The 19,108-nt window shown below is 42.4% G+C and overlaps 1 long non-coding RNA gene and 1 pseudogene across 2 annotated transcripts; both read left to right on the forward strand.

Moving 5' to 3' along the window:
* Positions 1–3,738: 3,738 nt before the first annotated feature.
* On the forward strand, positions 3,739–4,912 carry LOC145431106 (general transcription factor II-I repeat domain-containing protein 2A-like; annotated as a pseudogene). Its single transcript, XR_013911461.1, has one exon. The product of XR_013911461.1 is annotated as a general transcription factor II-I repeat domain-containing protein 2A-like (transcript).
* A 5,103-nt stretch (positions 4,913–10,015) lies between these two features.
* Positions 10,016–14,099, forward strand: LOC145430890 (uncharacterized). Its single transcript, XR_013911215.1, has 2 exons — positions 10,016–10,802; positions 13,423–14,099. It is a non-coding gene; the product is annotated as an uncharacterized LOC145430890 (long non-coding RNA).
* The last annotated feature ends 5,009 nt before the right edge of the window (positions 14,100–19,108 follow it).

Here is a 19,108-nt window from a genome sequence, read left to right on the forward strand (position 1 = left end):
AAAAATCTTTTTTTAATAATGACCTGTGCACTATGTCAACGCTATTGGAAGTATGAATATTTAACTTTAACTATGGCAAAACATGAACTGCCAACCAAATCAAGCCTATTATAAACTCCAATTTTTGAAACTTAATATTTTTATTATAAAGCTTGTGTTATGATGAGCATGAGCCAGTCTATGAAGCTCCTGGTCCTCCTGTCCTACTGCGGTCTGGGAGACAGTCCTACTGTCCTGTAACTCTTTGTCTGCAAAATACAGTATATAATGACACAATTATTTGCATTTCTAATACTCATAAACTAGTGACAGTATTTAATGATTAATATCCATAAATGAAAACTCAATAAATGACACTAGATGAGTAGTAAACTTATTAAGAGCTTAAATTTCACCTTATTTTTCCCGTCTGTCCTTCTCACGTCGTCCAGGTTGATGGCTTCGTCTGCTTGCAGCTTTGACGTTATGCGCATCAGCTGGTCCAAATGGTCCGCCTCAAGACGATTTCTGGATGCTGTTTTGAGACGATTCATTAAACTAAAGCCTCTTTCGCAATCTGCACTGAATGCTTGAAATATAGCACAAATATCCACAAGCTGTGAGATGTGTTTTAGCTCTTCACATTTTAGCATTGCAGCCACCATATCTGAGAATGTGCTGATTGACCCATGTTTAAGTTTGTGCCTCATTATGTACTTGAAATCAGAATATTCACTGTTTATGACCTCCACTGAATGTGGAGGGCGGAGAATGGCCTCGTACTTCTTTGCCAGTGTGGCAATGTCTCCTGCTCCATACTCAAAGCTGATGTCTGAGGTCAATGCCTCAATGTCAAATGCAGACCACTCCTTTAATTCAGCCTCTTTAATTCATCCTCTGGAAAACGAGCATCCGAGTCATCACAAAGCTTACGAATAACACGAGTAATCTCACTGGTATTCCTGCCATCAGCAGATGAGGCCCTCATCGCCTCTTTGACACGGTCACTCCACTTAACATCCTTTTCCTCTGTCAAGTATTGGGAACGCAACTTCTCAATCTTTGCTCTTGCCAAGCAGTGCCCTTCAGTCAGGTTGCATCTTTGAAAAGAAAGACACAGGTGTGCCAGCTCACCCAAAACATCTCCCAGAGCGGTGAGAGTAACCTTGAAGTTTGAATCGGTTAGCTTTTTGTAACAGTAATTTGCCACTGGATGTCTGTTATCACTGGATTCTCTCTTGCAGTATTCTTCCAGCACAGTGTAGTTCCTCAGCATTCACAGCTTGGTGACGCGACAGCCATCGCACTTCACTCAGAGGCCTGAATGACAGTGCATCCTCATCAAGAACCTTTGCTAGTTCTTCCAATTTTCCCCTATTTACAGTGGATCTAGAGAAAGTGGAGTAAACAGTTCTAAGAAGAGTTTCCACATCACGCATCAAAGGTACATCTTTCCACGCATCATCAATGCCCAAGTCCTTTCTATGGGCTACACAGTGCTGTTCAGTTAAGTGTGACCCACCGACCCTCTATGAAGATGAGCGTACCCAAGAAAAGGAAAGTGGACAGAGAATGTCGAGTGTTCAAAAAGGAGTGGACAACTAAATATTTTTTTCACTGAACACCGATCATCTGCTGTTTGCCTGATATGCCAAGAAACTGTGGCGGTTTTTAAACAGTATAATATTAGCCGTCACTTTGCCACAAAGCACGCTAATTATGCTAGCAAGCTCTCAACAAAAGAACGGGAAGCTGCTGCTGAGAAGTTGGCAGCTAATTTGAAGGCTCAGCAAAGTCAAACTGCCATTCAAGAGTCAAGTACCAAGGCCAGTTTTATGCTTTCATTCAAAATAGCAAAGGCCAGCAAACCACTGTCTGAGGGCGAGTTTTTAAAAGAATGTATGGTAGAGACAGCAGATACAGTGGGGCAAAAAAGTATTTAGTCAGCCACCGATTGTGCAAGTTCCCCCACTTAAAATGATGACAGAGGTCAGTAATTTGCACCAGAGGTACACTTCAACTGTGAGAGACAGAATGTGAAAAAAAAAATCCATGAATCCACATGGTAGGATTTGTAAAGAATTTATTCGTAAATCAGGGTGGAAAATAAGTATTTGGTCACCTCAAACAAGGAAAATCTCTGGCTCTCACAGACCTGTAACGTCTTCTGTAAGAAGCTTTTCTGTCCCCCACTCGTTACCTGTATGAATGGCACCTGTTTGAACTCATCATCTGTATAAAAGACACCTGTCCACAGCCTCAAACAGTCAGACTCCAAACTCCGCCATGGCCAAGACCAAAGAGCTTTCGAAGGACACCAGGAAAAGTATTGTAGACCTGCACCAGACTGGGAAGAGTGAATCTACAATAGGCAAGCAGCTTGGTGTGAAAAAATCAACTGTGGGAGCAATCATCAGAAAATGGAAGACATACAAGACCACTGATAATCTCCCTCGATCTGGGGCTCCACGCAAGATCTCATCCCGTGGGGTCAAAATGATCATGAGAACGGTGAGCAAAGATCCCAGAACCACACGGGGGGACCTGGTAAATGACCTGCAGAGAGCTGGGACCAAAGTAACAAAGGTCACCATCAGTAACACACTACAACGGCAGGGAATCAAATCCCGCAGTGCCAGACGTGTTCCGCTGCTGAAGCCAGTGCATGTCCAGGCCCGTCTGAAGTTTGCCAGAGAGCACATGGATGATACAGCAGAGGATTGGGAGAATGTCATGTGGTCAGATGAAACCAAAGTAGAACTTTTTGGTATAAACTCAACTCGTCGTGTTTGGAGGAAGAGGAATACTGAGTTGCATCCCAAGAACACCATACCTACTGTGAAGCATGGGGGTGGAAACATCATGCTATGGGGCTGTTTTCCTGCCAAGGGGACAGGACGACTAATCCGTGTTAAGGACAGAATGAATGGGGCCATGTATCGTGAGATTTTGAGCCAAAACCTCCTTCCATCAGTGAGAACTTTGAAGATGAAACGAGGCTGGGTCTTCCAACATGACAATGATCCAAAACACACCGCCCGGGCAACAAAGGAGTGGCTCCGTAAGAAGCATTTGAAAGTCCTGGAGTGGCCTAGCCAGTCTCCAGACCTCAACCCCATAGAAAATCTGTGGCGGGAGTTGAAAGTCCATGCTGCTCGGCGACAGCCCCAAAACATCACTGCTCTCGAGAAGATCTGCATGGAGGAATGAGCCAAAATACCAGCTACTGTGTGTGCAAACCTGGTAAAGACCTATAGTAATCGATTGACCTCTGTTATTGCCAACAAAGGTTATGTTACAAAGTATTGAGTTGTATTTTTGTTATTGACTAAATACTTATTTTCCACCCTGATTTACGAATAAATTCTTTACAAATCCTACCATGTGGATTCATGGATTTTTTTTTTTTTCACATTCTGTCTCTCACAGTTGAAGTGTACCTCTGGTGCAAATTACTGACCTCTGTCATCATTTTAGGTGGGGGAACTTGCACAATCGGTGGCTGACTAAATACTTTTTTGCCCCACTGTATTTTGTGCCCGGAGACGAATGACAAATTTGAGAAAATCAGTTTATCACGGCGGACAGTGACTCGCCGTGTAGAACTAATAGATGAAGATATCACCAGCATATTAAACAAAAAGGCAAAGTCATTCACTTTTTATTCTTTAGCACTGGATGAAAGCAACGATGTCAAAGACACTGCTCAGCTCCTCATTTTTATCCGAGGAATCAACAAAACTTTTGAAATAACGGAGGAGTTTTTGACAATGGAGTCTCTGAAAGGACAAACACGGGGAGAGGACTTGTTTGAACGAGTGTCTGCTGCCATCGAAAACATGAAGCTTCCCTGGAGTAAGCTTGTTAACGTCACCACAGATGGATCTCCAAATTTAACGGGAAAAAACGTTGGCCTGCTCAGGAGAATCCAGAATAAAGTGAAAGATGAAAACCCTGACCAGGATGTCATTTTCCTCCACTGCATCCTCCACCAGGAATCTCTATGTAAATCGGTGTTACAGCTGAATCATGTTGTGAATCCTGTGGTGAAACTCGTCAACTTCAGCACCGTCAGTTCATTGCGTTCCTGGAGGAAACTGATGCGGATCACCAGGACCTGCTTTATCACTCCTGTGTTCGCTGGTTGAGTTTGGGCGAAGTGTTTCAACGAGTGTGGGAGTTCAAAGAGGAGATTGGCGTGTTTTTGGAGCGGCAGGGGAAGACTGATGAATTTCCTGAGCTGAGCAACAACAGCTGGATGTGTGACTTTGCGTTTGCTACGGACGTATTTTCACACTTGAATGAGCTCAACGTGAAACTGCAGGGGAAGGAGCTGTTTGTGCATGACATGCACACAAACGTGAAAGCCTTCAAATCCAAGCTGGCTTTATTCTCTAGGCAGATTTTGAACAAGTCATTCACTCATTTTCCTACACTAGCCACGCTGAAAGAGGCCGGAGCAAAAGTAAAGAAATACAGTGAGTCACTGGATGCACTGCACGGAGAATTCTGCCGTCGGTTTTTGGATTTCGATAAAATTGACAAGTCACTCCAATTGGTGGCCTTTCCTCTGTCACAAGACCCTGAAACAGCTCCAGAGGAGCTTCAGCTCGAACTCATCGACCTTCAGTCCGACCCTGCCTTAAAAGAGAAGTTCAGCTCTCTGAAACTAAATGACTTCTATGCTTCACTCAATGATGCCGCGTTTCCAAATCTAAGGCGAAAAGCGCAGATGATGTTGGCTTTGTTTGGCTCTACCTTCGTGTGTGAACGGACATTCAGCGTCATGAACATCAACATCAACAAAGCCAGCCACAGATCCAAGTTAACAGACCTACACCTCAGATCCATCCTGAGAATCGCCACAACAAAACTAACTCCAGACTTTGATGCGCTGGCTAAAAAAGGAGACCAACAACACTGCTCCCATTAAAATGTGTGTCTCTCCGTGATACGCACGTTGTTAAAATGAACAGTGCGCGCAGATCAAATATAACGCTTCACAGACTGACTTGCTGCAATAGCTAGGTTTCATTTGACGTAGACGTGACGTCGACGTAAAGCGCGAAATTTGACTGGCAGTCGGAAGTGAAAAAGATAAGCGCAAAATCACAGACAGACAGTACGCAAAATGCCTATGTCCTGTTGTGTTTACGGATGCTCCAGTAGGTCGACCAGAGAAACTGATAAACGGTATTTTAGGGTACCAAAAATAGCCCAACGAAGAGGAGAAAAATGGAAAATTCTAACCGAAAAACGTAGGAAAAAATGGATTTTAAATTTACGTTTACAGTCGGGAGGAGCAGAGTCTGCCAATGCCCGTGTCAGCAGCGACCACTTCGTCAGAGGTAATGTTATGTTTGCAAACGAACTTATTAGCATTAGGTTGTCGTTAAATTCTCGTTTACTTAGTGCTTTTAAGTTAGTAGTCTAATATTGACTTGATTGGGACTATAGGCTGCCCAAGTGCTTTGGATGACGAAGAGTCGGAGGACTGGGCTCCGACGGTCAATCTCTGCTACGAACGAAAACCCAGATCGGAATCAGTTCTCAAACGAGAGAAAAGAATGAAGCTTAAGGCAGAACAGCATCGATGTGCAGAGGCGATTTTGGATATGCAACAGACGGCTGAGAATGGTTTACCTTGAAACAAACAACTGTCACTCTAACGAAGTCCTAAGGATGTGGCATGTTTGTTGACGTTAAAGCCGCTACCGCTAACTGTTAGCGTGTTTAAGATAAAGCAATATAAGAACAAACACTCACCCTTGCAAACACCAAACTGTATCCATCACGGAGACGTTTTGTTCCAAGGTTGTGGACCCACCCGCTGACAAAAAAATTGTACGCCTCCAGACTCTTGAAAGCTTTCATTTGCTGCCTAGTGTAGTAAGAAGTCTGGAGGACCAAGTAGTTGGTGATATCCACAGCCTCGATAGTAGGCAAATCCTTTACTTCTGTGGTGTATTCGGACATTTTCAAAGAATACGGATCACGTCCGATATATTTTTTAACTATCTGTTTATATCTCTCCCGAGAAACGGGGTCTAAAGTTGCACAATAGCTGCTCTCCTGACTCTCCACAGTGTCCTCCATGTTTACTTCCGCCCTCCACTCAAAAATCGCGCTGCCTCCGCACATCATCAGAACCACGTGACCGCAACCCAACTATTGTTTTGTTCTTGCACTGGTCGTTGTTGACTTTTGGCACCGGGGAAACAAATTGAATAAAAGGAACAGGACAAGTACATCTGCATCTCCTACCATTTTTGAGAAAAAAAAAAAAAGAGAGAGTCAGAAGGAGAGTGATGGTGATATCCTGAAGGATAACAGAACCTTCAGTGGTTTAAAATAAAAATGTTCATTTATTTGATTTTCAGTGTTTAAAGACTCATTTCGAAGTCAGAGATTTTATTGTAACGCTTTTCTTCATTTTCATTGGAAATTAAAGCACATGTTTTCTCCATATCCCAAGATGTGTATTTTTTCCCCAATGAGGTGATGTTTTCAAAGCATGCCCTCTATCTGATCCTGTTCCGGCCCCTTTGTCAAATGTTAGAACTCAATGTGGCCCACGAATCTAAAAGTTTGCCCACCCCTGGTCTAGTTCGTGCTTGGTGTAAAACTGAGTTATTGCCTGCACAATATCCTGAGCTGTGCATGCTGTCAGCTGGATGATGCCACCAAACACAGTTTTATGGTTGATGTTATTTTCCTCCCTGTATTTAATATACAGGACTAGCATTTTGTGCACTGTTATGTCTGTGCTCTCATCTATGATCAGGGTGTGCCGAGGTGCATTTTTAACTTCACACATTGTCTCATTCTGCACTACTTCATTAATTGAATTCACAAAATTGGATTGGATCAACTGGTCCCTAAATGCTGGAGCCACAGCTGTAAAGCTGCTGGTCATGATGTCGTTTTGGATATGTGGTGAGAGGGAAACATGAAGATGAAACCAGGAGATGTCCTTACTGAATCATCAGAGCTGAATAAGTGATGGAGAAACAGGTTTGCCTTTTAGGTGACAGGAATGAGTTGAAGGGAAGTTATGAACTGTTTCTGAGAGACAAATAACACCAGGATCCTTTTCTAAGCAGCTGACAGCTGGTAACTGTGCAGGGGCGGGTCTAACAAAGTTTTGCCAGGGGATCATGTAGGGCATAAACAGGGAGAGGGGGGCACAAAGACATACTTTTCTTTCTTATTCTCATTTAAAATCTCTAGCTTTTAATAAATAATTATCTGAATCTTACAAACAAAGTTATAATCTGATGCAAAATGCAAAGAAATCATCTGACAATCTGCTTCAGGAGCTGTCCGCTCAGTGCAGCATCAGCACCGGAAATACAAAGATACTGTCACGGACCTGGTTCCAGGGACTCGGGGTCCATGAGCAGTGTGGACTATTATTATTGTTATTATTATCATCATTATTATTATTATTTGAGGGTTGTGTCTTCTGTACTGCTGCTGTCCTGTGTTCCTTGTTTGTGTACTGGCAGGTGTGTATGGGTGTGTGCGTGTGTGTGTGTGAGGGTGCGGTCATGACAGGCACCTTCAGGCCTGGTGGATGTGGCCCTGCCAGCTGACCGGTCACACCCAAGGACTGTAACGCACACCTGGCGCTGATCAAGCCTCATTGGAGGAGCTACTTTAGAGTGTGGTAGAGCTCTCTCCGACGCTGGATCGTTCAGTGACTACCCGTCAGTGTTTTCAGTCTAATCAAGTCAGTGCTAGTCTGTCGCTGTTCAGAGGTGTGTTAACAGCTGCCTCTGTGGATTTTCCAGCAGGAGTGCGGAAACGGGAGGGCAGCGAGCACACGTATCACGGGAGCGGAGACACAGAGCACAAGAAGCTGGAGAAATACCAAGGGCTCAGAGAAGAGCTCGAGAGGATGTGGAGGGTGAAGGTAACGGTGGTCCCCGTGGTAATCAGAGCACTAGGTGCGGTGACTCCCAAGCTAGGCGAGTGGCTCCAGCAGATCCCGGGAATAACATCGGAGATCTCTGTCCAGAAGAGCGCAGTCCTGGGAACAGCTAAGATACTGCGCAGGACCCTCAAGCTCCCAGGCCTCTGGTAGAGGACCCGAGCTTGAAGGATAAACCGCCCGCAGGGGCGTGCTGGGTGTTTTTTTTTTTTAATATATATATATATATGATGGCGCCTGTGTTTGGCTTTGCCGCTGCTGGGTGCAGTTTGTCACGCTCTTTCGTCGTGCTGTTTTTCTCTGCTCTGCTGTTTTCTATTTGTATCAATGATGTTACTGGCTGCCTTGGTTTATGATCATTTGACGCTGTTATCCATCCGATCTCCAATGATGGCTCAAGATGTCTCATCCTCCTCCTCCTTTGACACTTTCCATCCTCCGCACTTTCCTCCACACTCCTTTGGCACTTTCCATCCTCCGCCAGTGGCTGGATCCTCGACCAGCGTCCTCAGCGTTCCCCGCAGACCACGGAGAAGGAGAGGAAGAAGAGCAGGTATCCAGGTGAAGCTTAGGCTTTTCTGGCGGCGGGGTCTGGCTGGAAAGCGATGTCGAGCATGCTTTGTTACCTATGCTCAGAACAGCTCCATGGAGAGGAATTTGTTTTCCACGTCCCTGCTTGGATATACAGGGCTCTCTGAGACCGTGCTGCCTCAGAAGGGTTCATCCAGCCTCTCCTGCTGACAGGCTTTTCATCCCCTCGGTGAGTGGAATCTACGAGGCTCCGAGTATTTACGTCCTTTAACTCGAGCCTCTGCCAAAAATGATGCTTCCACCCCGCTGAACATGGCGCTTTATAATGCCCGATCATTGACTAATAAATCGTTCGTGCTTAACGATTTTATATCTTCTAAAAAACTGGACTTCTTATTTCTGACCAAGACCTGGCAGCGGGACTTGGACTATTCGTCTCTCATTGAAATGTGCCCGAATGGCTATTCCGTCATCAGCCAGCCTCGGGGATCTGGTCGTGGAGGAGGTCTCGCGGTGGCGTTTCAGGGCCGTTTCAACTGCCGTTCAGTGAAAGTTGGACACTTTCTTTCCTTTGAATTACAGCTTATTAAAATCGGAAGCAAGGATCCTTTTTATTGTGCTGTGGTGTATCGTCCACCCGGCCCAAATAGCTTGTTTTTATCGGAGTTTAGCGACTTCCTGTCCTCTACTATGAGGTTGTCCAGACTGCTTTTAGTTGGGGATTTTAACATACATGTTGATGATGACTCCGACCTCTTTGCCAGAGGTTTTATCAACATTATGGGTTCTTTTCATTTTACTCAGCATGTGTCCGGCCCGACACATAACAAAGGACACACACTGGACCTTGTTTTTACTTTGGGTTTGAATATTGATTCTATTTGTTCTGAGGACATTTTTATCTCTGATCATCACTGTATTCTTTTTAACATGTCTTTTCATGAGCCTTTGTCTCCTGTTCATCGGACAATTATCTCGCGCATCATAAATTCCTCCACAGCGGAGAATTTCTCGGATGATTTTAATTTAACACTATCCACGCAAAATGGCGTTGATTTCTTAACAGATCTATTTAATAACCATTGTTTTTCGATTTTAGATGAAATCTGTCCGGTTAAAATGAGACCCGTTTCTGTTTCCAAGTCCTTACCCTGGCTAAATGACAACATCCGCTCCATAAAACGTGATTGTCGTAAAGCTGAGCACTTATGGAGGAAAACTCAATTAACTGTTCATCTCCTTTACTTAAAGGATCTTTTAGCCTCTTTTAACAATGCAATTAGAGATGCGAGGGCTGCTTATTTTTCTCATCTGGTTGCAAAGAGGAGAGGTAATCCTAAGGTATTATTTGACACTATTACTGATATTATTACTCCTGCTCCACCTGCTGCCATTATTTCTTCTAATAAAGACTGCGAAACATTTCTTTCTTTCTTTCAAGAAAAAATTAGTAATGTAAGGAAAAAATTGTCCCCATCAGCATCTGCATTGTCAGTTCCTACGCCAGCTCGGCCTGTCGTTTTAGAAAGCTTTTTACCCTTCTCACTATCAGAGCTGGAAAAAATAGTTAACCCTTTAAGACCTACCATAGAACCAAGTTCGCCAGAGCTTATATTATATTTTTACATGCTGTGGAGCCATTTTTGGGAGCATTTCAAGTTGCTATACATCAATACAACCATTATAGCCCAAACTTTAATAATATGTCTGCATTAGGTGCATAGTAATTACATAAATTGCAAAAAAGTGCAATAAACTACAAAAAAATTGAAAATCGTTTTTGTTTTTTTAACATATATTTCTAGTTAGAGAAATTTAAGAGGCTTATCCCTCAAAACTGTAAATACAAAAAAGTTACACAAACTAGTTTCCCACCACAGGAAATTTATTTTGAGTGTCTTCATAGTTTTATTTTTGAAATACACCAATTTTTATATACTGCAGGAAAAACGAAAATAAATATTATAGTGCAAATTTGCAAAATAACAGCATATGCATCAAAATAAACTATTTCCAGCAGTGCAATATGAGTCCTAAGCATCCCAGAAAAGACACAGAAAGTCATAAAGTCAAACATAACTTTTTAAAACACATAACAAGTAAAACACAAGCTCATAAGGGCCCGATCGTAAAAAACTACATTTCCGCAAAATGACGTCACTTCCGGTTTCGGGCAGGTCATGCGGTCATGTGATAGTTCGCGCTGATGGACGTAGGAAGTGTTACAAACAGCTGATGGATCGGCGAAGCGTGTTTCTGGAATATCATGTTTTTGTTGCTGCAAGTGATTTTTATGCAGTTTTTGCAAAGCTATATGTGGAAGGAAACTGTGACCTAGGACAAGCTGATGGCATAAGATGTAAGTACAACTCCTCCAGTTTCATATGCAAAAAAAATTATTGTGCTAGCTTAAGTGGTTGCAGAGCTACCGGGATTTAAAAATAGTTACGCAAAACAGAGCGTGCCCGCTCCGATCGGCTGTAAAGGGTTAATGCAACAAAAGCATCCTGTTCACTCAACATTTTACCCGCATCGTTATTCAAAAATGTCTTCCACTCTATTGGTCCCTGTGTGCTCACCATAATTAACACCTCACTGGGATCTGGTAAAGTCCCTGCTTATTTTAAAACTGCTGTTATACACCCCCTGTTAAAAAAGCCAATGCTGGACCCATCTCTCATGAGCAATTACAGACTGTCGTGGTTCGGATTTTGAGGAAGAGACATACAGTACGACTGAAAGTCCATAGTGGGTCAACACAAATGATTTTATTAAAACACATATATGTGGTGAAGATGGGCTCTGCAAAACATCAGCCTCGATCTCCCGCCTGACAATAGGTGGGTGTGATATTTATACTTATGATGACCAGTGACTCGCCTCACCGCAGATGAAAAACAACATGCCTGTTCCAGTAATTCTATGTCAGGAGATATTCTAAAACAGAACAGTTTCTTTCTCAGTTCCTCCACCGCCTCCCAGATGCATCCTGTTATTACACTTTTCTAGACTTACACAACATTTGCAATCAGTTTACCCAGACAGACTATGTGTCTGTGTTGTTAACCTCAGTGCATGACCTCACTCAACAAACAAAGACATTTTAGAAGTATACTTCCTGACTCCGTTTGAGTCATCTGTTACCAGGCAAACTCCAATGCAGCAGGCTGCTGACTGCACACAGGCAATATGTGAAAGATTATTATGTGCTTATGCTAACACCTGAAATACAGACTTTAATATAACATCAACTGTTTCAATAAATGTGTCAATGAAATGACAATAATGATAAATCATAAATGATGCAACAGTAATAATAAGGATTATAAATAGTAACATAATATTTTACTCCGATAAGACCAATCTCAAAAATACCGTTAATTGCTAAGATATTAGAGAAGGTTGTGGCTAAGCAGCTTACAGCAGTTTTAGACAAACATAATATCTTTGACAAATTTCAGTCTGGCTTTCGTAGAGCTCATTCTACTGAAACAGCCCTTCTTAGAGTTTCCAATGACATTCTGATGCAAAACGATGCAGGAAAGTGTTCTGTACTCCTAATGTTGGACCTCACGTCAGCCTTTGACACCGTTGACCATTATATTTTGCTTGAAAGGCTTACGTCACTGTCGTGAGACATTCTCGCAAAAAAATCACGGTTTTAGTAACGCAGTAACGCAGCGTTCCTACGGGAAAGTAACGGTAATCTAATTACCATTTTTGCAATTACTTACTTTACTTGTTACTTGAAAAAAGTAATCGGATTACAGTAACGCGTAACGCGTTACTGCCCATCTCTGCCTATGACCAATGATTAACTGTCACTGATCAGTGGTTATGGCAAGTTCTTGATTCAGAAACTGACCTCATGGCCCGTTGTTCACCAGTGGTGCTAGTTTCAGTCATTGTGCAAAGGTACTGTTTATAAGGTTGGGGAAACCTTCAGTCAGCTGAGACTGAAGAAGTCACCTGGGTGAGTGACAAAACGTTTTTCCCACTGAAAACGCTATGTCCAGATGAACAGAATCAACCATTTGGGATTTCCTTACCTGGATGATTAAGCATGCATCAAGACAATTGGACCATAAGCTTTCATTGAACATTCAAATGCAAAACATGTATCTTAACATATGTCATTGAACAGAGCACTGTCATGTGAATGCATTTATGTGAGCATTTACAACTTATTAACATGCCAGGAGTGCTCTCTGTGACGAATATCAGCGTAGTCATCAGTGATAATGAGTTCTCAGATGGATGGAGACCTGTCAGTGCTTGTGACACCCACTCCCACTTCTATAGAAAGTAAGTGCTTTAGCAGCCTCAAGAACGTGGGGGTGTCCATGGCAACAGAGCTGGATGGCTCTTTTACCTTGAAGATGAAAACAACATAGCAGATAATTCACATGCATATAATGTCAATCAATTATGCATGAACTCGGGTGTTCAGACAGCATCCCATGCTGACAGAGTACAGATAATCACATGAACTCATTCTTTCTTCACTTTGTGTGGGTATGCACGACATTACTGAGATAATATTGTCACTGTGAACAAACGTATATCATGCCAGGAAATGGACTATAATGATGCAAATGTAACAAGGCACATATCTCTTATGACTGCTATATGGAACAGCTCTGTGTTGAATTATATAGTGTGATCACAGTTTTTAAGTCTCCAATACTGCAGCCTGGTGCAAAAGGTCATGAATATTTCACCTCATTCTTTTTTAGTCTCTCCTGCTCCCGAAGACAAGGAGCTACATTTTGTAGCTCATCTGAGGACTCTCAAAGTCTGTAAAATGGTCTCACTCCCATCATTTCAGTGGCAATTTCATGGCCTGTTGATCCTATTTTGGGTCAATTTCACCACAATGATGCTGCACATTTTCTAATCTGCTGCAACCAGTTATAAAAGCTCAAAAATGAAAGCAAACGTGGATTATTCTTGTAATATCTCTTTTTTTAATTTATTAGATCACAAAAGTCTAACCCGTCCACACAGGGGATTTTTCTCCTGCTACCAGATGGCCAGGAGTCTGCCGGTTTGGAAAAACAAAAAGCTGAAGACAAAATTTGCATAAATATGAGTAAAGGCTAGCTGTCAGATTCTTAATGAGGTTAGTGAGTAAAGGGCTGCAACATGGCTTTTCGACACTTTTTGACACAAAGCATGTGGACAACTTCATCTAATCCAGAGATATCTATTAGACCCTGCTGCTTCAAACTCCTGGTGATGCATGGGAAGCATAATAGCTTCTGAGTGTGTCATTGATTTATTGAAGAATCTGATGCTACATATGGTGCAGTGACATGTCAGTAATTACACTGTGTTCACATCATTTAAAAACTTAAATAAATTATATTTTTGTTGGGACAGTCCTCATTTACTGTTGCTATGGACACCCCCATGTTCTTGGGCGGTGGCCCAAATATTTGCATAACTCCTTGACCTTTGATTTAATATTGCTCATTGTTCAACATTAAATTTATAAAAGTTAGTCCATGGAAGTCATACCCCCATGCATTATTTTACTGGACTGCAATAGTTAACATGTGAGGACTGTGGTAAAACTCAGAACATGCCCTGTCCAATAATAATCCGTTTGAATTGCAGGTTAAAGTGCTGAAAATTAAAGTTAGTCTTCAGATTGCATTGTTGTTGTGTTAGTAGTCTGTTCTGTTCGAGTCTTTCCTTTTTTTATAAGATATCTGCAATTTTTACAAAGATATTCCATCTATCCTTTCATCCATCAATAGTTCAATAGTTGTGGTATGAGCTGGAAAAGCAGAGCAGTCCAGATGTCCTTTTCACCTGGGGAAAACATGCTAAGACGGTCCCTGGCCGAATGAGGGCAAAAGTTGAGTATGATAAGAGTCAACACATATTGTCTCCTCAAGAATGAATCTTGTGATTTACACTCAACAATTATTTCTTTTAACCTCAACCCTGAACCTTGGTTAAGGTTAAAAGACCAAGACCAAGGAAGCAAAGCAGAAATGCAGACTTGACACTGAGACAGAAAACTAAGTCTAAATGTCACAGGGTGGAAAGGGACAAGTTATCTAAGTTTTTTTACTGTGCATGTTTTTGTTGTGTTTTACCTTTTTAATGTTTTAATATTGTACATTGGGTTATTTTTATGAGTTTTACTGCATGTTTTAATGGTATTTATTTGGTGACTTGTCCTGGAAAGACTCCGCCCCTACCTGATAATAAGCTGATCACACCTGCGAGAGATCCCAGAGAGGCCAATAAGAGGGCCTGGCAGACCACAGGAAGGAGTTCGACCGAGAGGCAAGAGAGGACCGAAGCATGAAGGCACCCATGAGTGTCACGGGAACCCACGAGAGCCTGGAGTGACACGTAGGCTTAAGAGATGAGGCCTGAGAGGCCTGACGTGAGGCTTCAGGGTGAAGTCACAGAGGCGTGACACATGGCGTGGGACATGAGGCCTGACATGAGGTTTGAGAGCGACACGAAAAGAGTGACACATAAGACAGTTGGAGCTTGGCGTTCCAGAGAGCACGATACAGCACCAGCAACTAGGCACGTGGAGCGAACAGTTGGACGGCAGTAGCAACAAGAGCCCAGCTTGTGCACTGCGGGAGAGCAGAGGTGGCAAGACAGCTGGTGCCAATTTGCAGTTTTAAAGAAGCGGCGGGCGGAGTTGAGAGCTCTGCCCACCCGGGGTAAGTCTTCGACTTATCCCCTTTTTACGAATGAAAACTGCCTGAAAAGAATAGTGACTGCCACTCCCTCCCTTTCTTCAGCGTACCGGGACGCGGAATGTGGGGAGGAAGGCGAGGACTCCGCTGGGTTTCCCTTTTATATCACTTCGCTGGATTTCTTAGCTCCCTGGGACTTTTAGGTCGTGGCGCAGGCCACTGGACTTTTAATGTTGTGTTTTATTGATTTTTATTGTGTTACCCCTTGGCCAACCCCTTTTTTTAATTCATTTTACATTTTTAACTATTTACAGTGGGGCAAAAAAGTATTTAGTCAGCCACCGATTGTGCAAGTTCCCCCACCTAAAATGATGACAGAGGTCAGTAATTTGCACCAGAGGTACACTTCAACTGTGAGAGACAGAATGTGAAAAAAAAATCCATGAATCCACATGGTAGGATTTGTAAAGGGTTTATTCGTAAACCAGGGTGGAAAATAAGTATTTGGTCAATAACAAAAATACAACTCAATACTTTGTAACATAACCTTTGTTGGCAATAACAGAGGTCAAACGTTTACTATAGGTCTTTACCAGGTTTGCACACACAGTAGCTGGTATTTTGGCCCATTCCTCCATGCAGATCTTCTCGAGAGCAGTGATGTTTTGGGGCTGTCGCCGAGCAACACGGACTTTCAACTCCCGCCACAGATTTTCTATGGGGTTGAGGTCTGGAGACTGGCTAGGCCACTCCAGGACTTTCAAATGCTTCTTACGGAGCCACTCCTTTGTTGCCCGGGCGGTGTGTTTTGGATCATTGTCATGTTGGAAGACCCAGCCTCGTTTCATCTTCAAAGTTCTCACTGATTTTGGTTTTGGCTCAAAATCTCACGATACATGGCCCCATTCATTCTGTCCTTAACACGGATCAGTCGTCCTGTCCCCTTGGCAGAAAAACAGCCCCATAGCATGATGTTTCCACCCCCATGCTTCACAGTAGGTATGGTGTTCTTGGGATGCAACTCAGTATTCTTCTTCCTCCAAACACGACGAGTTGAGTTTATACCAAAAAGTTCTACTTTGGTTTCATCTGACCACATGACATTCTCCCAATCCTCTGCTGTATCATCCATGTGCTCTCTGGCAAACTTCAGACGGGCCTGGACATGCACTGGCTTCAGCAGCGGAACACGTCTGGCACTGCGGGATTTGATTCCCTGCCGTTGTAGTGTGTTACTGATGGTGACCTTTGTTACTTTGGTCCCAGCTCTCTGCAGGTCATTCACCAGGTCCCCCCGTGTGGTTCTGGGATCTTTGCTCACCGTTCTCATGATCATTTTGACCCCACGGGATGAGATCTTGCGTGGAGCCCCAGATCGAGGGAGATTATCAGTGGTCTTGTATGTCTTCCATTTTCTGATGATTGCTCCCACAGTTGATTTTTTCACACCAAGCTGCTTGCCTATTGTAGATTCACTCTTCCCAGTCTGGTGCAGGTCTACAATACTTTTCCTGGTGTCCTTCGAAAGCTCTTTGGTCTTGGCCATGGCGGAGTTTGGAGTCTGACTGTTTGAGGCTGTGGACAGGTGTCTTTTATACAGGTGATGAGTTCAAACAGGTGCCATTCATACAGGTAACGAGTGGGGGACAGAAAAGCTTCTTACAGAAGACGTTACAGGTCTGTGAGAGCCAGAGATTTTCCTTGTTTGAGGTGACCAAATACTTATTTTCCACCCTAATTTATGAATAAATTCTTTACAAATCCTACCATGTGGATTCATGGATTTTTCTTTCACATTCTGTCTCTCACAGTTGAAGTGTACCTCTGGTGCAAATTACTGACCTCTGTCATCATTTTAAGTGGGGGAACTTGCACAATCGGTGGCTGACTAAATACTTTTTTGCCCCACTGTAAATATAATAAATTATATTTTAATTATACAGTTTTTATGTGTGCTTTCCCTTGGCGGCTCCACTGCTCAATCCGGTTGGAGGAAGATTTTCTTCCTTCGCACAAAACCCACTGTGGAAGTAAAACCAGCCTTCCGCCTCCGTTACATAAACATACAACACACAGAGAACAGAGTAGACTTTTACCAAGAACACAAAGGAGACACAGAAACCTAAAAAACAGGAACTATAAATAGAACACAAACACAAAATAAAACTTAAACCAAAAACACTGGGCCACAGCCCCAGGCCCGTGACATCCACATCATGATCTTTTTGACCCATTATTTTTCTAATGCTCTTTGTTTCTCTTCAAAGACAGAAAACTTTTAGAAGACTAGGGATTTGTGTCTTATTTAGACTTAGTTTTATCATATTTGGTCACTTTGTTTCATTATAGTAGGTGTATGGTACCAAAAATAAGATGCATAAAAAATAAGTGCATTTACAATCAAAATCTGTATCTTTGTTCTCTGTAGAAAGACAGATTTTCTGTCAGGCTGTTCACCAGCCTCTTCTGCTAGAAACATTTTCTCTACTTTACTGTAGCAATCACATTTACATGCAACTTATCTTTATAAAACTTTAGACACATAACACACTGATCAGTGATCAACCATAGGTTGTGTTGTGATCAGTCACATGGATGGAAAGACGTTTCTCACAGTTGGGATCTTGGAGATGAGATGAAGATGAGGATGAAATGATTCTAAAATTAAACTAAATGTGTTTTAAATGACTTTTTAAAGCAGGGTGCAGACAGTCTGCATTTACAATCATCTATACAATCCTCTAAAACAAATGAAGTTGCTATAGCCCATCAGTACATTAAATGTTTACTGAACAATTATTGTCCAGATGAAATGGTCATAAGCTGTTGCATAAACAGATTCTTGTTAAATAAAAAACCTGACTTGATCTATTTGGGGACATCTATTTCTATCTTCACTTTTTGTCCTGTTAGCGTAGACTTGAATAATTTTATTTAAAAATCAAACATAAAACTAGGAAATCCAACTTCATCTAATGAAAACTCAAACTGAATAAATGATGCCCATGGACAGTATCAGATGTTTATAGAGTCTATGAAAATGACAGAATATTATGCCCTGCTGTCTAGTACATGCAAGATATTTGTGTTGTAGGTTTAATTAGTGTAATTCTAGTATTTTATTAGTCTTTTCCTTTGCATTTATTACAATTATTGCAATAGCCAGCATGCTATCAATGAGTCTTCAAGCTCTGTCATTCAAAATTAGTGGGTTAAGGTGGCTTTGTCCTTTTATTTGGTGTAATTGGTACCTATAATGTCAGTGGTTTGACATTTGATAAATCACCTAAGTAAATGATCCTTGCTGTCTGATCTGTCATGGCATCCAATATAATAAATATTAAGTTTGCAGCTCAGGCAGCACAGTGATGTGGTGGTTAGCACTGCTGCCTTGGTGCTTGATTGGAATCCACCAAAGACCAAGACAACAGGGTTCTCTGCTGGTGCTCTGGTTTCCCCCCACCGTCCAAAGACATGCAGTTAGTGTGGTTAGGTTAATGGGTGATAATGGCTGTCTGCCTCTCTGTGTCTGTACCTCTCACCCTATTGCACCTGGGACCTATTGTCTCCACACCTCCTGAACGTGATGTGTATAAGAGGATGCGAACGGATGGATGAATGTTTGCAGCTCTGCCTACTTGTTGATCATCTAACGGCTGAGCACAATGGCCACAAATGGCCACAAAGCTATGAAAAAAGCGATGAGAAATGTTTTTCTTTCATCAATCAATCACTCTTCAATTAAGCAGCACTTCTTGATCGACTGATTAACGTGAATCAATGAGGAAAGCTTGCTGCAGCATGTAAAATGACAAATGTTGGGCTCAGGAGGGGCACTGCGGCTATCATAGACTAATCATAATGGACTAATCTATTAACAAGGATTCAGCAGCAGGGGGTTCATTAACTGAGGTAGACGTGTGCAGCCTCAACTTTTATCTGCTCGAGTCTTTTCAGAGAGACACATTAGTCCTCTGTGGTACTGCAGAAAGGC

This window comes from Astatotilapia calliptera, chromosome 9 (assembly GCF_964374335.1).
Source record: "Astatotilapia calliptera chromosome 9, fAstCal68.1, whole genome shotgun sequence".
NCBI lineage: Eukaryota > Metazoa > Chordata > Actinopteri > Cichliformes > Cichlidae > Astatotilapia > Astatotilapia calliptera.